The 18317-nt window shown below is 43.9% G+C and overlaps 1 protein-coding gene across 4 annotated transcripts in view; it reads right to left on the bottom strand.

Annotated features, from left to right (window-relative positions):
• SGSM1 (small G protein signaling modulator 1) overlaps positions 1-18317 on the bottom strand; it is a 175996-nt gene that overhangs the window by 135352 nt on the left and 22327 nt on the right. For all 4 annotated transcript variants that reach the window (XM_082354435.1, XM_082354436.1, XM_082354437.1 and 1 more), the window contains exon 2: positions 14655-14810. The gene's annotated coding sequence lies outside the window, so the exon portion shown is untranslated. The remainder of the gene's footprint in view (positions 1-14654; positions 14811-18317) is intronic.

Raw genomic sequence — 18317 nt, 5'->3', positions numbered from 1 at the left:
TATCCCACTGACACTGACTCTCCTGCCTCCCACTTCCACTTTTAATGGCCCTTGTGATGATGTTGGGACCGCTTGGATAATCCAGGATATTCTCCCTATTTTAATGGTAGCTGATAGGCAGCCTAGCTCCATCTGCAACCTTAATTCCCTTTCCCCATATAAGGCAACATTTGGGTAGAATCCAAGGATTAGAACATAGACATCTTTGGAGGGGCCATTAACCTGCCACAGAGACATTGCCCAGGGCTGAGTGTGCTGGGGAACAGGGACACATGTGAATGTAGGAACTCCTCCCACCCATGGGTGCCTCAGAATAAGAGAGACTTAGGGGAGCACCCACTGGAGTCTCAGGCAGCACAGCTCTTGAGCACCTGCCCCATGACCTGCACCCCTCTCCTCATCATTCTCCTCCCTCTCTGCATAGGTGAGGGCTGACCTGTTCTGGGTGGAATATTTGTGGGGGACCCCTCAGTTCTGCCCTGTACCCTCATTCACTTGGCTCACTGTTCCCTCTCTCCCTGTAGGGTCTATGGCCCAGGCAGGGCTGACTTAGCCACCCTCAGCATCTAAGGGCCCAGGACAGATGGCCACCATTACCTGTACTGGAAATAGCAACAATGTGGGCAACCAGGGAGCAGCTTGGCTGCAGCAACACTCAGGCTGTGTCCTCAAACTCCTGACCCACAAGTATGTTAACCGACTCTCAGGAATCGCAGAGAGATTTGTGGGCTCTGGGTCAAGGCAGCCTGGCCTCTCTCTCTCTGGTCTCCAGCCTGGAGACGAGGCTAATTATTACTGATCAGCATGGGACAGCAGCTTGGTGCTTGCATTGTGCTCAAGGTCCACAGGGAAGTGAGAGAAAGACCTTTGGGCTTCAGGCTACCTACTCACTGCCCAGAGCATCGGGGTGCAATGGATCCCTGAGGAGATATGGAGTAGACAATACTGGGTACTTAAAGGGGCTTTTTAAAGTTGGGACTGCCAACAAAACTCAATAAATCCAGTTAAGGATGTTTAGAATTACTCATTCAAAAATATTTACATGCAGCACAGTTCTAAACCTACTGGGATCTACTTGATGATGTGTATTACATGTATTTATTAATGAAGAGGAGCTAGGTTAAATATGTTTATTTAACCTCCGATTTTTTCCATAAAGGAACTGTAAACAATTAATGCCAAGAATAGCTAAAGGGACATTTACTTACCCAATTTCTTCCTAACAATCTTTCAATTCCATGCAATGATCTAATTTTTCAGTCCTGTGGATTATCCACCATTACAGCATATATTGGCCACTTCCTGGGGTCCCTAACGCTAGAACAGTAATGCTCTCACACAGCTTATGTTTTTGGATGTCAGTCTCCTCAATTGTGCCTCCAAAGCCCCATCTTCACCTTTTTCTACCAGTCCCTGAACACAACAGTGTGAGAATTAGAAGGGTGCCGTGGGAGCACATATTGAGTTAAATCCCCAGTGAGGGTTTGGGCTTGGGGAAGCATTTAGGACACAGAAACCTGACCCCAGAGGGTGATATCTTTAGGATTTATGGAAATGAGCTAGAAGGAGAAATGAGGGGGAAAATGCTCTAGGTGTTGGTAACAGCATATGTCAACAGAAAAAAAAATTTTTGGTTGTTCATCCAAGAAAATAATAGAATTTGCACTGGACCTAAGTGTGACAGATGGAGGTGGGGACAGGGTCAGGAGAAGTGACTCTAGATGAGTCTGGATGAGAGGAAGGAAGGGTGCAGCCATGTCGTAAAGATGACACATCCTAAGAAGTAAGCATTTGGCTGTAGAGGTCATGTGGAGCCTGAGCTAGTCAGAGTTCTCTAGAGAAACAAAAAGAGATAGAAGGAGATTTATTATGAGGAATTGGCTCACATACTCAGGGCTGTGCACATGCTCAGGAAAGACCTGGGAAGGTTCTAAGCTCTCACCTCTGGCTGACCTTGACGTTCTGCACAAGCAGGAAGTGTAGGCTTAGGTGGGGATTTCCGCTGCCTGGCTGAGTGTTAAGACAAAAATCCCCATGCTCACAGAGCCCCTCAGTAAAGACTGGGTGACTTCTTGGTTCCAGGCTGTTAATGAAATCTCTATCCAATCAACAAATGACCACCAAGTAACCAAACAGGGACGACAGTGGTCACACACGACACAGAATACACTGTAGTGAATTCGCTCAGAAAAGTCAATAGCAAAAAAACAACAAAAGAAAAAAAAAACCCAAAACAAAAAAGAAACCAAAAACACAACAAGTACAAAAAAATAGCAAAACAACAAATCCTGGGGAGGGGTGAGAATCTGATTCTCAGAGTTTCCATGTGATATTATTTTAAATGTCCAGTTTATGCCCCCCCCCCGCCAAAAAAAAAAGAAGAAAGAAAAGAAAAAAAGTGTGGTCCTACGTGGTCCAGAAAAGAGTTGACATAGTAGGGCTGAGACTGCTTTCCTTAGAAAGTCCTGCTTGCTAGCTTGGCCCTTGGCTAGAGTCTGGGAACTTGGAATCAGGACAGTCCCCACCATTCTCCAGTAAGAGTGGCTCACTGTGCCCAAGCTGTTTTTGCAAACACTGTGCTTTATGCTGAACATCTCTCTCCTGCTGAAATTCTTGAGTTTAGGTATGTGCTAGGCAGAGGATGACTAAATGACCAGACCCCAGTAACAACCTCTGGGCACACAGTCTCTAATGAGGTTCCCTGGAAGACAACATTTCACATGTGCTATCGCAAGTTTTGCTGGAGGAGTTAAGTGTGCCTGTGTGACTCCACTGGAGCAGGTTTCCTAACAGCCTGTGCCTGGTTTCCTCTGGACCTCCTCCATGTACTTTTCCCCTTAGCTTATTTTGCTTAGTGTGCTATCATTGTAATAAATCATAGCAACTAGTATGACAATATACTGAGTTCGGTGAGAGAATCACATAGCCTGGGGGTGTTCTCGGCCCCCCCCCAAAACAGGCTGACACACAAGGGGAAAAAAACCCTAGTAGGGCTTCCCTGGTGGCGCAGTGGTTGAGAATCTGCCTGCTAATGCAGGGGACACAGGTTCGAGCCCTGGTCTGGGAAGATCCCACATGCCGCGGAGCAACTGGGCCCGTGAGCCACAACTACTGAGCCTGTGCGTCTGGAGCCTGTGCTCCGCAGCAAGAGAGGCCGTGACAGTGAGAGGCCCGTGCACCGCGATGAAGAGTGGCCCCCCACTTGCCGCAACTAGAGAAAGCCCTCGCACAGAAACGAAGACCCAACACAGCAAAAATAAATAAATTTATTTAAAAAAAAAAACCCTAGTAGACAGTATCTTCATGAAACTCCTGACAATGGACAAATACTTTATATCAGCTATTTTTTTAAACCATTTTTTAAAACTGAAGTGTAGTTAATTTACAATGTTGTGTTAGTTTCAGGTGTACAGCAACATGATTCGGTTTATATATATATATATATATATGTGTGTTCTTTTTCAGAATCTTTTCTATTATAGGTTATTATAAGATATTGAATATCTCTGTGCTATACAGTAGGTCCTTGCTGTTTATCTACTTTATACATAGTAGTGTGTGTATGTTAATCCCAAACTCCTAATTTATCTCTACTCCCTTCCCCTGCTATCCCCTTTGGTAACCATAAGTTTGTTTTCTATGTCTGCGAGTCTATTTTTGTAAATAAGTTCACTTGTATCATTTTTTTAGATTCCACATATAAGTGATATCATATGACATTTGTCTTTCTCTGTCTGACTTCACTTAATATGATAATCTCTAGGTCCATCCATGTTGCTGGAAATGGCATTATTTCATTCTTTTTTATGGCTGAGTATTATTCCATTATATATATATACACCACATCTTCTTTATCCAGTCATCTGTTGATGAGGATATAGGTTGCTTCCATGTCTTGGCTATTGTAAATAGTGCTGCTATGAACCCTGGAACATTTTTTGAGTATGTTCAAAGAATTAAAAGAAATCATATTTTAAAAACTAAACAATAGTATGAAAATTATATTCCTCGAAGTAGAGAATGGCAATAAAGAAGATAAAATTATGAAAGAGAACCAAATGGAATATCTGTAGTTGAAAAGGACAGTAATAACTGAAAATTTCACTGGAGGGGCTTAGATTAGTTTCCCAGGGCTGCTGTAACAAATTACTACAAACCACATGTCTTAAAACAACAGAAATTTACTGTTTCACACTTCTGGAGGCTGGAAGTCTGGAGTCAAGCTGTAGGCCCGGCTATGCTCCCTATGAAAGATCAAGAAAATTATTCTTCCTTGTTCCTTTCTAGCTTTTGGTATTTTCTGGAACTCATTGGTTTTCCTTATCTTGCAGCTGTATCACTCCAATCTCTGCTTTCATTATCACGGGGACTTCTCTCCTCTGTGTCTGTGTATCCAAACTTCCCTGCTCTTATAAGGACAACAGCCATTGGGTTAGGGCCCACAGTAATCCCGTATGACCATATCTTAACCTGAGACCTTATTTCCAAATAAGGATACTGTCACAGGTACTGGGCATTAGAGATTTAATATATAACTGGGGGGGACACAAACCCACAATAGGGCTGAACAGATGTGAGCAGGAGGAAGACAGAATCAGCGAATTTGAAGACAGGTTAATTGAGTTCCAGTCTGATGAACAGTAAGTTAAAGAAAGGGGGGGGGGACAGGGAAGAAAAATGAACAGAGCCTAATGAGACCTGGGTAATACTATCAAGCATACCAACACATGCATAAAGAAGAGTCCCAAAAAGACATGAGAGAGAGAAAGGGAGGCCATGTGAAGTAATAGCCAAAATCTCACCAAATTTGATGTAAAACACAATCAATATTCAAGAAGTTCGATAAACATCAAGTTGAATAAGCTCACATCACAATAAAATGGTTGAAGGTCAAAGACAAAGAGAGAGAGTCATGAAACCAACAAGAAAGAAGTGACTAATCACGGGCAAAAGCTCCCCACTAAGTTTAAGGGCTGACTTTCATTAAAAATCATGGAGAACAGAAGGCAGTGGGATGACGTAGTAAAAGTGCTAAAAAAGGGAATTTCCTGGCAGTCCAGTGGTTAGGACTCCGCGCTTTCACTGCAGAGGGCGCGGGTTCAATCCCTGGTTGGGGAACTGAGATCCCACAAGCTGCGCGCAGCGTGGCCAAAAAAAAAAAAAAGAAGTGCTGAAAGCCATTGACTGTCAACCAAGAATTCTCTAGTAGAAACAAGGTTAGAGAGGAGAAGATGGCGGAAGAGTAAGACGCGGAGATCACCTTCCTCCCCACAGATACATCAGAAATACATCCCCACGTGGAACTGCTCCTATAGAACACCCATTGAACGCTGGCAGAAGACGTCAGACCTCCCAAAAGGCAAGAAACTCCCCATGTTCCTGGGTAGGGCAAAAGAAAAAAGAAATAACAGAGACAAAAGAATAGGGACGGGACCTGCACCAGTGGGAGGGAGATGTGAAGGAGGAAAGGTTTCCACACACTAGGAAGCCCCTTCGCGGGCCGACACTGTGGGTGGCAGAGGGGGGAAGCTTCAGAGCCACGGAGGAAAACGCAGCAACAGGGTGCGGAGGGCAAAGCAGAGAGATTCCCACACAGAGGATCAGTGCCGACCAGCACTCACCAGCCCGAGAGGCTTGTCTGCTCACCTGCCGGCGCGGGCGGGGCTGGGAGCTGAGGCTCGGGCTTCGGAGGTCGGATCCCAGGGAGAGGACTGGGGTTGGCGGCGTGAACACAGCCTGAAGGGGGCTAGTGCGCCACAGTTAGCCAGAAGGGAGTCTGGGAAAAAGTTTGGACCTGCCCAAGAGGCAAGAGAATATTGTTCCGGGGTGTGTGAGGAGAGGGGATTCAAAGAGCCGCCTAAACGAGCTTCAGAGACGGGCGCGAGACGCGGCTATCCGCACGGACCCCAGAGACGGGCATGAGACGCTAAGGCTGCTGCTGCTGCCACCAAGAAGCCTGTGTGCAAGCACAGGTCACTCTCCACACCTCCCCTCCCAGGAGCCTGTGCAGCCCGCCACTGCCAGGGTCCCGTGATCCAGGGACAACTTCCCCGGGAGAACACATGGCGTGCCTCAGGCTGGTGCAACGTCACGCTGGCCTCTGCCGCCGCAGGCTTGCCCAGCATCCGTACCCCTCCCTCCCCCCCGCCTGAGTGAGCGAGAGCCGCTTAATCCGCTGCTCCTTTAACGCCGTCCTGTCTGAGCGGGAACAGACGCCCTCATGCGAGCTACGTGCAGAGGCGGGGCCAAATCCAAAGCTGACCCCCGGGAGCTGTGCGAACAAAGAAGAGAAAGGGAAATCTCTCCCAGCAGCCTCAGGAGCAGCGCATTAAAGCTGCACAAACAACCTGATGTACCTGCATCTGTTGAATACCTGAATAGACAACGAATCATCCCAAACTGAGGAGGTGGACTTTGGGAGCAAGATATATTATTTTTTCCCCTTTTCCTCTTTTTGTGAGTGTGTATGTGTATGCTTCTGTGTGAGATTTTGTCTGTATAGCTTTGCTTTCACCATATGTCCTAGGGTTCTGTCCGTCCGTTTTTTTTTTTTTAACTTTAAAATTTTTTTTCTCTTAATAACTATTTTTTATTTTAATAACTTTATTTTATTTTATCTTACTTTATTTTATTTTATCCTCTTTCTTTCTATTTTCTCTCCCTTTTATTCTGAGCCGTGAGGATGAAAGGTTCTTGGTGCTCCAGCCAGGCATCAGGACTGTGCCTCTGAGGTGGGAGAGCCAACCTCAGAACACTGGTCCACAAGAGACCTCCCAGCTCCACGTAATACCAAACGGCGAAAATCTCCCAGAGATCTCCATCTCAACACCAAGACCCAGCTTCACTCAACGACCAGCAAGCTACAGTGCTGGTCACCCTATGACAAACAACTAGCAAGACAGGAACACAACCCCATCCATTAGCAGAGAGGCTGCCTAAAATCATAATAAGGCCACAGACACCCCAAAACACACCACCAGACGTGGACCTGCCCACCAGAAAGACAAGATCCAGCCTCATCCACCAGAACACAGGCACTAGTCCCTTCCACCAGGAAGCCTATACAACCTACTGAACCAACCTTAGCCACTGGGGACAGATACCAAAAACAACAGGAACTACAAACCTGCAGCCTGCGAAAATGAGACCCCAAGCACAGTAAGATAAGCAAAGTGAGAAGACAGAAAAACACACAGCAGATGAAGGAGCAAGGTAAAAACAAACCAGACCTAACAAATGAAGAGGAAATAGGCAGTCTACCTGAAAAAGAATTCAGAATAATGATAGTAAAGATGATCCAAAATCTTGGAAATAGAATAGACAAAATGCAAGAAACATTTAACAAGGACGTAGAAGAACTAAAGAGGAACCAAGCAATGATGAAAAACACAATAAATGAAATTAAAAATACTCTAGAAGGGATCAACAGCAGAGTAACTGAGGCAGAAGAACGGATAAGTGACCTGGAAGATAAAATAGTGGAAATAACTACTGCAGAGCAGAATAAAAAAAGAATGAAAAGATCTGAGGACAGTCTCAGTGACCTCTGGGACAACATTAAACGCACCAACATTCGAATTATAGGGGTCCCAGAAGAAGAAGAGAAAAAGAAAGGGACCGAGAAAATATTTGAAGAGATTATAGTTGAAAACTTCCCTAACATGGGAAAGGAAATAGTTAATCAAGTCCTGGAAGCACAGAGAGTCCCATACAGGATAAATCCAAGGAGAAACATGCCAAGACACATATTAATCAAACTATCAAAAATTAAATATAAAGAAAACATATTAAAAGCAGCAAGGGAAAAACAACAAATAACACACGAGGGAATCCCCATAAGTTTAACAGCTGATCTTTCAGCAGAAAACTCTGCAAGCCAGAAGGGAGTGGCAAGACATACTTAAAGTGATGAAGGAGAAAAACCTACAACCAAGATTACTCTACCCAGCAAGGATCTCATTCAGATTTGATGGAGAAATTAAAAGCTTTACAGACATGAAAAGCCAAGAGAATTCAGCACCACCAAACCAGCTTTACAACAAATGCTAAAGGAACTTCTCTAGGCAAGAAACACAAGAGAAGGAAAACACCTACAATAACAAACCCAAAACATTTAAGAAAATGGGAATAGGAACATACATATCGATAATTACCTTAAATGTAAATGGATTAAATGCTCCCACCAAAAGGCACAGACTGGCTGAATGGACACAAAAACAAGACCCGTATATATGCTGTCTACAAGAGACCCACTTCAGACCTAGGGACACATACAGACTGAAAGTGAGGGGATGGAAAAAGATATTCCATGCAAATGGAAATCAAAAGAAAGATGGAGTAGCAATTCTCATATCAGACAAAATAGACTTTAAAATAAAGACTATTACAAGAGACAAAGAAGGACACTATATAATGATCAAGGGATCGATCCAAGAAGAAGATATAATAATTGTAAATATTTATGCACCCAACATAGGAGCACCTGAATACATAAGGCAAATACTAACAGCCATAAAAGGGGAAATCGACAGTAACACAATCATAGTAGGGGACTTTAACACCCCACTTACACCAATGGACAGATCATCCAAAATGAAAATAAATAAGGAAACACAAGCTTTAAATGATACATTAAACAAGATGGACTTAATTGATATTTATAGGACATTCCACCCAAAAACAACAGAATACACATTTTTCTCAAGTGCTCATGGAACATTCTCCAGGATAGATCATATCCTAGGTCACAAATCAAGCCTTGGTAAATTTAAGAAAACTGAAATCGTATCAAGTATCTTTTCCGACCACAATGCTGTAAGACTAGGTATCAATTACAGGAAAAGATCTGTAAAAAATACAAACACATGGAGGCTAAACAATACACTACTTAATAATTAAGTGATCACTGAAGAAATCAAAGGGGAAATCAAAAAATACCTAGAAACAAATGACAATGGAGACACGACGACCCAAAACCTATGGGATGCAGCAAAAGCAGTTCTAAGAGGGAAGTTTGTAGCAATACAAGCCTACCTCAAGAAACAAGAAACATCTCAAATAAACAACCCAACCTTATACCTAAAGCAATTAGAGAAAGAAGAACAAAAAAACCCCAAAGTTAGCAGAAGGAAAGAAATCATAAAGATCAGATCAGAAATAAATGAAAAAGAAATGAAGGAAACAATAGCAAAGATCAATAAAACTAAAAGCTGGTTCTTTGAGAAGATAAACAAAATTGATAAACCATTAGCCAGACTCATCAAGAAAAAAAGGGAGAAGACTCAAATCAATAGAATTAGAAATGAAAAAGGAGAAGTAACAACGGACACTGCAGAAATACAAACGATCATGAGAGATTACTACAAGGAACTCTATGCCAATAAAATGGACAACCTGGAAGAAACGGACAAATTCTTAGAAATGCACACCCTGCCGAGACTGAACCAGGAAGAAATAGAAAATATGAACAAACCAATCACAAGCACTGAAATTGAAACTGTGATTAAAAATCTTTCAACAGGGCTTCCCTGGTGGCGCAGTGGTTGAGAATCTGCCTGCTAATGCAGGGGACACAGGTTCGAGCCCTGGTCTGGGAAGATCCCACATGCCGCGGAGCAACTAGGCCCATGAGCCACAGTTACAGAGCCTGCGCGTCTGGAGCCTGTGCTCCGCAACAAGAGAGGCCGCGATGAAGAGTGGCCCCCGCTTGCCGCAACTAGAGAAAGCCCTTGCACAGAAACGAAGACCCAACACAGCCATAAATAAATAAATAAATAAATAAATAAAAACCCAAAGTTTAAAAAAAAAAAAAAATCTTCCAACAAACAAAAGCCCAGGACCAGATGGCTTCACAGGCGAATTCTATCAAACATTTAGAGAAGAGCTAACACCTATCCTTCTCAAACTCTTCCAAAATATTGCAGAGAGAGGAACACTCCCCAACTCATTCTACGAGGCCACCATCACCCTGATACCAAAACCAGACAAAGATGTCACAAAGAAAGAAAACTACAGCCCAATATCACTGATGAACATAGATGCAAAAATCCTCAACAAAATACTAGCAAACAGAATCCAACAGCACATTAAAAGGATCATACACCATGATCAAGTGGGGTTTATTCCAGGAATGCAAGGATTCTTCAATATATGCAAATCAATCAACGTGATACACCATATTAACAAACTGAAGGAGAAAAACCATATGATCATCTCAATAGATGCAGAGAAGGCTTTCGACAAAATTCAACATCCACTTATGATAAAAGCCCTGCAGACAGTAGGCACAGAGGGAACTTTCCTCAACATAATAAAGGCCATATATGACAAACCCACAGCCAACATCATCCTCAATGGTGAAAAACTGAAACCATTTCCACTGAGATCAGGAAAAAGACAAGGTTGCCCACTCTCATCACTATTATTCAACATAGTTTTGGAAGTGTTAGCCACAGCAATCAGAGAAGAAAAAGAAATAAAAGGAATCCAAATCGGAATAGAAGAAGTAAAGCTGCCACTGTTTGCAGATGACATAATACTATACATAGAGAATCCTAAAGAGGCTACCAGAAAACTACTAGAGCTAATCAATGAATTTGGTAAAGTAGCAGGATACAAAATTAATGCACAGAAATCTCTTGCATTCCTATACACTACTGATGAAAAATCTGAAAGTGAAATTAAGAAAACACTCCCATTTACCACTGCAACAAAAAGAATAAAATATCTAGGAATAAACCTACCTAAGGAGACAAAAGACCTGTATGCAGAAAATTACAAGACACTGATGAAAGAAATTAAAGATGATACCAACAGATGGAGAGATATATGTTGATGGATTGGAAGAATCAACATTGTGAAAATGACTCTACTACCCAAAGCAATCTACAGATTCAATGCAATCCCCATCAAACTACCACTGGCATTTTTCACAGAACTAGAACAAAAAATTTCACAATTTGTATGGAAACACAAAAGACCCTGAATAGCCAAAGCAATCCTGAGAACGAAAAATGGAGCTGGAGGAATCAGGCTCCCTGACTTCAGACTATACTACAAAGCTACAGTAATCAAGACAGTATGGTACTGGCACAAAAACAGAAACATAGATCAATGGAACAGGATAGAAAGCCCAGAGATAAACCCACGCACATATGGTCCCTTATTTTTGATAAAGGAGGCAAGCATATACAGTGGAGAAAAGATAGTCTCTTCAATAAGTGGTGCTGGGAAAACTGTACAGGTACATGTAAAAGTATGAAATTAGAACACTCCCTGACACCATACACAAAAATAAACTCAAAATGGATTAAAGACCTAAATGTAAGGCCAGACACTATCAAACTCTTAGAGGAAAACATAGGCAGAACACTCTATGACATAAATCACAGCAAGATCCTTTTTGACCCACCTCCTAGAAAAATGGAAATAAAAACAAAAATAAACAAATGGGACCTAATGAAACTTAAAAGCTTTTGCACAGCAAAGGAAACCATAAACAAGACCAAAAGACAACCCTCAGAATGGGAGAAAATATTTGCAAATGAAGCAACTGACAATGGATTAATCTCCAAAATTTACAAGCAGCTCATGCAGCTCAATAACAAAAAAACAAACAACCCAATCCAAAAATGGGCAGAAGACCTAAATAGACATTTCTCCAAAGAAGATATACAGATTGCCAACAAACACATGAAAGAATGCTCAACATCATTAATCATTAGAGAAATGCAAATCAAAACTACAATGAGATATCATCTCACACTGGTCAGAATGGCCATCATCAAAAAACCTAGAAACAATAAATGCTGGAGAGGGTGTGGAGAAAAGGGAACCCTCTTGCACTGTTGGTGGGAATGTAAATTGATACAGCCACTATGGAGAACAGTATGGAGGTTCCTTAAAAAACTAAAAATAGAACTACCATACAACCCAGCAATCCCACTCCTGGGCATATACCCTGAGAAAACCATAATTCAAAAAGAGTCATGTACCAAAATGTTCACTGCAGCTCTATTTACAATAGCCAGGACATGGAAGCAACCTAAGTGTCCATCGTTGGATGAATGGATAAAGAAGATGTGGCACATATATACAATGGAATATTACTCAGCCATAAAAAGGAACAAAATGGAGTTATTTGTAGTGAGGTGGATGGAGTTAGAGTCTGTCATACAGAGTGAAGTAAGTCAGAAAGAGAAAAACAAATACAGTATGCTAACACATATATATGGAATCTAAGGAAGAAAAAAAAAAGGTCATGAAGAACCTAGTGGCAAGACGGGAATAAAGACACAGACCTACTAGAGAATGGACTTGAGGATATGGGGAGGGGGAAGGGTAAGATGTGACAAAGAGAGAGAGTGGCATGGACATACATACACTACCAAACGTAAAATAGATAGCTAGTGGGAAGCAACCGCATAGCACAGGGAGATCAGCTCTGTGCTTTGTGACCACCTGGGGTGGGGATAGGGAGGGTGGGAGGGAGGGAGATGCAAGAGGGAAGAGATATGGGAACATATGTATATGTATAACTGATTCACTTTGTTATAAAGCAGAAACTAACACACCATTGTAAAGCAATTACTCTCCAATAAAGATGTAAAAGAAAAAAAAAAGAATTCTCTAGTAGAGATGCCCTTCAGTAATGAAGGAGACATTAAGACATTCCCAGATAAATAAAACCTGAGAGAATCCATTGCTATCACCAGGCCTATAAGAAATATGGAGTCCTTTAGGCTGAAATGAAAAGACAACAGAGTAACGCAAATCTACATGAAGAAATTGTTACATATGTAAATAGAAAAGAAAGTGTAAATATAAGTACATAAGATGTATATAGTATAAACATATAAACAATGTACTATTTTCTTCTATCTGCTTAAAAAGGACAGTACAAGAATATTATAATCTATATTGCTGAACACACAACATATAAAATATGTAATGTATATGACAATAACAGTATACAGAAGGATACATGGAACAGATCCACAGATGAGTAAAGTCTCTGTAAGTCACTGAAATTAATTTGGTATTAATCCAAATTAGAATGCTATAAATTAAGATGTTAATTGTCCCCAGGGAAACCACTAAGACTATAACCCAGAATCTATAGTAAAAGAAACAACATGGGAATTAAATTGGTACACTAGAAAATAACCAGCACAAAAGAAAGCAGCAATAGAGGAATATTAGAACAAAAAGATATAACTCATACAGAAAACAGATGGCAAAATGACAGATTTCAATGCTACCTGACTAGTGATTAAATTAAATGTATTCATACATGGTTTACACACTCCAGTAGGCAGACATTGGCAAAACGGATAAAAAGCTATGATCTAGCTATATGCTATCTACAGAGTTGCACTTTAAATTCAAGATACAAAGAGATCTAAAGTAAAAAGATGGGAAAACATAAACCAAGCAAATATTAACCAAAAGAGAATTAGACTGGCTTTATTATATAAGACAAATAAACTTTATGACAATTTTTTCTAGAGACAAGTAAGGACATTTTAGAGCGACAAAAGAGTCCACTTCTCAAGGAGGAAACAGTTATAAACATTTTGCGCTTAACAAGATAGCTCCAAAGTACATGAAGCAAACTGACAGAACTGAAAAGAGAAACACGCTCCTCAACAATAATAGTGAGAAACTTCCATACTCAACTTTCAATAGTGGAGAGAATCTGTTATTTCTTGGGATTCTCACATCAGCACTATGGGGTGGACAGAGTAGGGGCTGTGGCCCATATTTTATGGTTCAGGGCACTGAAATTTACAGAGATTGAATAACTTGCCCAGAGTCACAACACTGATGAGTGATGGGTCTGAGGCAGGGGAGGGAGTTGACTCCCTGGGGGTAGAGATTCCTGAACACATGGACATGAGATCATGCGCTGGATACACAAATCAAGAGCTCTCCTCATTCCCTTTCCCACATCCTCCTGCCCCAAGGATGCTGCAGGGAGACAGCTGGTACCTGGAGGAGGTGCCTGGCCCAGGAGAATGGCTCAAATCTGGACCCAACTCCCAACTCCTGGCTCTACGTTTCAATCGCGGACCCCAAATACAATGCCTTTCCCCCAAATGAAGACCCCCTAATGGACCGGGGTATCCAAATATGTGTGCATCTCCCCTCCCTTCCCCCTCAGCACTTGAGTCTAGCAGCTGATTTGCAGTGAGACTTCCTGGTGGTCAGGTGACCACCCTGAATGACCAGTAGTCTACTTGACTCCCTGACTCAGAACCCAGGACATTCCAAACCAACTGCCCACATGACAGTTGCACAGAGAATCAGCGTCATCTTCAACTGACCAAACCTGGACGATGAGCAGTTAATATTCATTAGCGGGGAACAGGGTCTACTGGGCTGGTGTTCTGGTGGCTTAACAGATGAAGCTTACAGGCCCCCAGGGTCTCACTGGCTAGAAACTGACCAGCTGAGCAGCTTGGACTAAGGCCTGGCTAAGAGCGGGCAGTGGCTGCACGGGCTCTGAGTGGGCACCTTCCCTGCCCAACCCTCCCTCAGCCAGATCCAGGCTCTGCTGCACAAACTATAGCCATTACTCCTGAATCTACTTACTGGTATTACTTCCACAGTACCTTCAATGGAGTGGTTAGTGGGGGTGATATTTGTGTCCTTACCCTGTTGTTTGGCCAGATGCTGATTCTGATGTGTCTGAACCACCGCTGCGGGTGGCCAGCAGATTATCTTGATCGCATCTGATATGATATTCCTGTGCATCCTGTGTTTGATTCCTTTATAATCTTCCTTTTCTTCTTGGTACCCGAGTCATGATCCTGAAAAACACAACAAAAATTGAGAGAACTATTGATATGTCGCTGGGAGACGACCATGCGGAGGTGTCAATTCATTCCCAGGTCACACGTCTGTTCTCTTTGTTCACCAGCCTCCTAGGGGAGTCTAGGGGAGTCAAGTGAATCAAAGCTGGCCTTGGGAAGAGGGTGTTGCAATGTGGTGTGCACTTAAAATAGCCAGCGGGCTGACTGCACGGGGACATGACTTTATTTAGTGAGATAATATAGAAAGGGAGCACAGCACAGTGAGCGAGAGAGTGGGGGCTGGTGCCTGATGGTCTGGATTCAAATCATACCAGAAGCCACATGAACCTGGGAAAGTTATGCAGACCCTCTGTCCTCAGTTCCTTGTTCTGTGATAATGGAAATGTTAATAGGGCCCACTTATTAGTATTACATGATGAAGCTTAATACAACAAATCAGGTAGACCCTGACGAAAAATGATGGGTACTTCATAAGTGCTACCTAAATGTTCAAATATTACATGTCTGGAAGAATAAGCAAGAAATGTGGTAGTGCTGCCTCCAGAGAGGGGACCTGGATGCCACAGGGCAGGGGAGCGGGGAAGGTTATGGGTGTGATGCTTTAGAGCTTGTGAAGAATATCTGTTATCATCTCCTGTGGTCCCCACATCAGCCCCGTAGGGAACTCACGGCAGGTGCTGTGATCCATATTTTATGGTACATGGCACTAAAATGTTGAGATTTTAAGTGACTTTCCCGGAGTCGCAAAGCTGATGACAGATGGATGTGGGACAGGAATGTATTTGGTTTCCTGGGACGGAAATCCCTGAACCCCTGAATCCTCTAGATGGTGCCCTGGACTCCTCAGCCCAGGGCTCCCCTCCCTCCATCCCCCCAATCCTCCTGCCTGCCCCATGGTTGCTCCAAGGACAGGAGGGGTCTGAGCCAACAGGAGGGCCCATGCCTGACCCAGCTGCCTCCCTTACATGTTGATCCCTGACCCCACAGCTGTTAAATATCCCTGAAAGAAGGTCCCTTGAAGGATCAGGGGGTCCCATCTACGTCCCTCCTCCCTCAGCATCGTCACACACCGGGTGAGCCTCCTGGTGGTCTGACCAGTGGTCGGCTTGTCTCCACGTGACTCAGAGCCCCGGTCTCTCCAAGCCAGCTGCCCACGTGGCACGTCTCTAACAAATTAGCTTGGTCTTCAACAACCAGCCCTGGATGCACAGTTACTGCTGATTAGTGAGGACAGTGGCCTGCTGGGCCGTGCTTGGTGGTTTAGTGGGTGAAGCTGGCGTGCCCCACTGTCGCCTGACCATTGATGTGAGCAGCTGTCAGAGTAGCCTGGGCTACGGCCTGGCTGGGGAGGGGCCGTGGCTGCACTGGCTCTGAGGGCGCACCTTCCCTGCTCATCCTTCCTCATCAAAATCCAGCCCCTACAAACTCCTCATCCATCCGTAGACCCTGCAGCGGCACAGGAGAGAGGCCCATGTCCTCCTGGAGGGACCCCTCCATAGCCACAGCCTAGAGACCCCACCCCAGGACTGTCTCTGAGGATGACTCAGGCCCTCCTAATCTCTGTCACCAGACGTTCATTCCACTAACCCGATGGCATTGCCCCTTCTCTCCACGTTCCCAGGCAGCACCCAAACACCCAGTGATCCTGTCCACATCAGCCACCGGAAATACCGCCATGAAATCCCAGCTTCCTCCCTTTCTAAAAACCTCTAGATTTAGACGGCTAATATTTGCTTTTGGATTTTGACATCGACATTCAGAAGTGTTTAGCCTGTAATTTCTCCTGTCCTGTACTATCTGCTGCTGGTATGACATCAGTATTCTCCTGGTCCGATGAAAGCAGTGTGGGTGTGTTCCCTCTGTATCTGTTCTCTGGAAGAGTGTGTAGCAGACGGGCATCATTTGTGTCTTAAATGTTTGGTAGAAATCAGAGGAAGCCACCTGGGCCTGAAGTTTGTTTTGTGGGAAAATTTTTTTTGCATCTCTTTCTAATTGAAGTTTACTTGGTGTATTGTACAGGGCACAGATCTTAAGCGTAGAGCTTTATGGTTTCTTGTAAATATAAACACATCTGTTACTAACACTCAGTTCAATATAGAGGCCGTCCCCAGCACCCTGGCAGCCCCCTGTAGAAGGGGAGAAGAATAAGTGCTAACTTATTCAGTTATAAGCATGAAATCAGTTACTCCGTGTATATTCCAAGTGCAATGATTTACACACAGATAACTCAAAATTAGTGTGGCAGCACACTCAGAAAGTAGTGGAGGGCGCTGGAGGGCTGGGAGAATCCAGTCCCTTTGGGATTTCCGCTGTGGAGGTCTGGGGCCAGAGTAAGGAAGCTGAGAGGAGCTTCTCAGAAGCATCTGGGCTTTTACAGAGGGAAAAACTACTGCTTCCCAGAGTGGAGCGCCCATTGTAATTCACTGAGCCCTCCCTTTGCTGAGGGTGCTTTCCTATACTTGTGTGTTATTTTACATAGAAATGTTTAAAAATTAAACCAAGTAGGAGATCAATTTTGCTTGATGTAAAAGCCTCCAGTGTTAAAAATAAAACGTATATCTAAAATTATGCTGAATCTGTACAGTTCAGACAGGCGATAACCGGCACTAAATAGCTGACTCAGGAGAGGAGGAGCAGAGAGGCGGCCCTCCTTGGCCCTCCTTCCTTGGCCTCGTGTCTCATTTAAGCTTCCAGACACTGTACAAGCTCCATCCCCTCTGAGTCTCAGGCTGAGGCCTCCAGGTCACGGTCTTCACAGGTGTCAGACCAGAACCTGCCGCACAAAGGCAGGGACTGGAGTCAGCGGGGAGGTGGGCTCCCTCGGGTCGGTGTGTGGGACCCAGGGGGCTACTCAGACCCTGGAAGTGACTTTGGGCCCTGACATCCCCAGGGGTCACATCCCCAGGGCACTGGGTGGGGCCTGTTTGCTGCTCTTTGCCAAATGTGCTCTGGTAGCAGAGAGACATGTCCTACAGGGTCGATTTAACCTGGGCATTTGGCCGGGCGGCGTTCAAGTGACTGGTCCCCTGAACAGTGAAAGTGATGCAGAGGAAAGGGAAGGCTCTGGGGCTCCAGGGTGAAAAGTGTGGGTCCCTCCCACCTGGGCACTGTGAGGAGTGGGAGGTCTGATGACACAGGTGGGAGTAGTGACCCTGTCCCTCCAGCCCTGCTCAACCCGACCCATCAGGAGACCCGCACAGCGGAAATGAACAATTAATTGTTAAGTCACATTTTACCCCCAATAATTTTTTTCCTAACATCCCCACCAAGCCTTGCTTGCTTCATTCAGTTCTGAGATAGATTATTCAGTGGTAATAAAAAAATAAGGCTTATGGCCTAAGTACTCCAATGTGAAAAGGTTATAGGAAACACTGCTATGTAAAATATAATGAGGGCTTCCCTCATGGTGCACTGGTTAAGAGTCTGCCTGCCAATGCAGGGGACACGGGTTCGAGCCCTGGTCTGGGAAGATCCCACATGCTGCGGAGCAACTATGTCCATGTG

Source organism: Balaenoptera borealis, assembly GCF_965194805.1.
Source record: "Balaenoptera borealis genome assembly, chromosome: 14".
Lineage (NCBI taxonomy): Eukaryota > Metazoa > Chordata > Mammalia > Artiodactyla > Balaenopteridae > Balaenoptera > Balaenoptera borealis.
The sequence above is the reverse complement of the archived record's forward strand: the minus strand, read 5'-3'. Positions and strand labels throughout refer to the sequence as shown.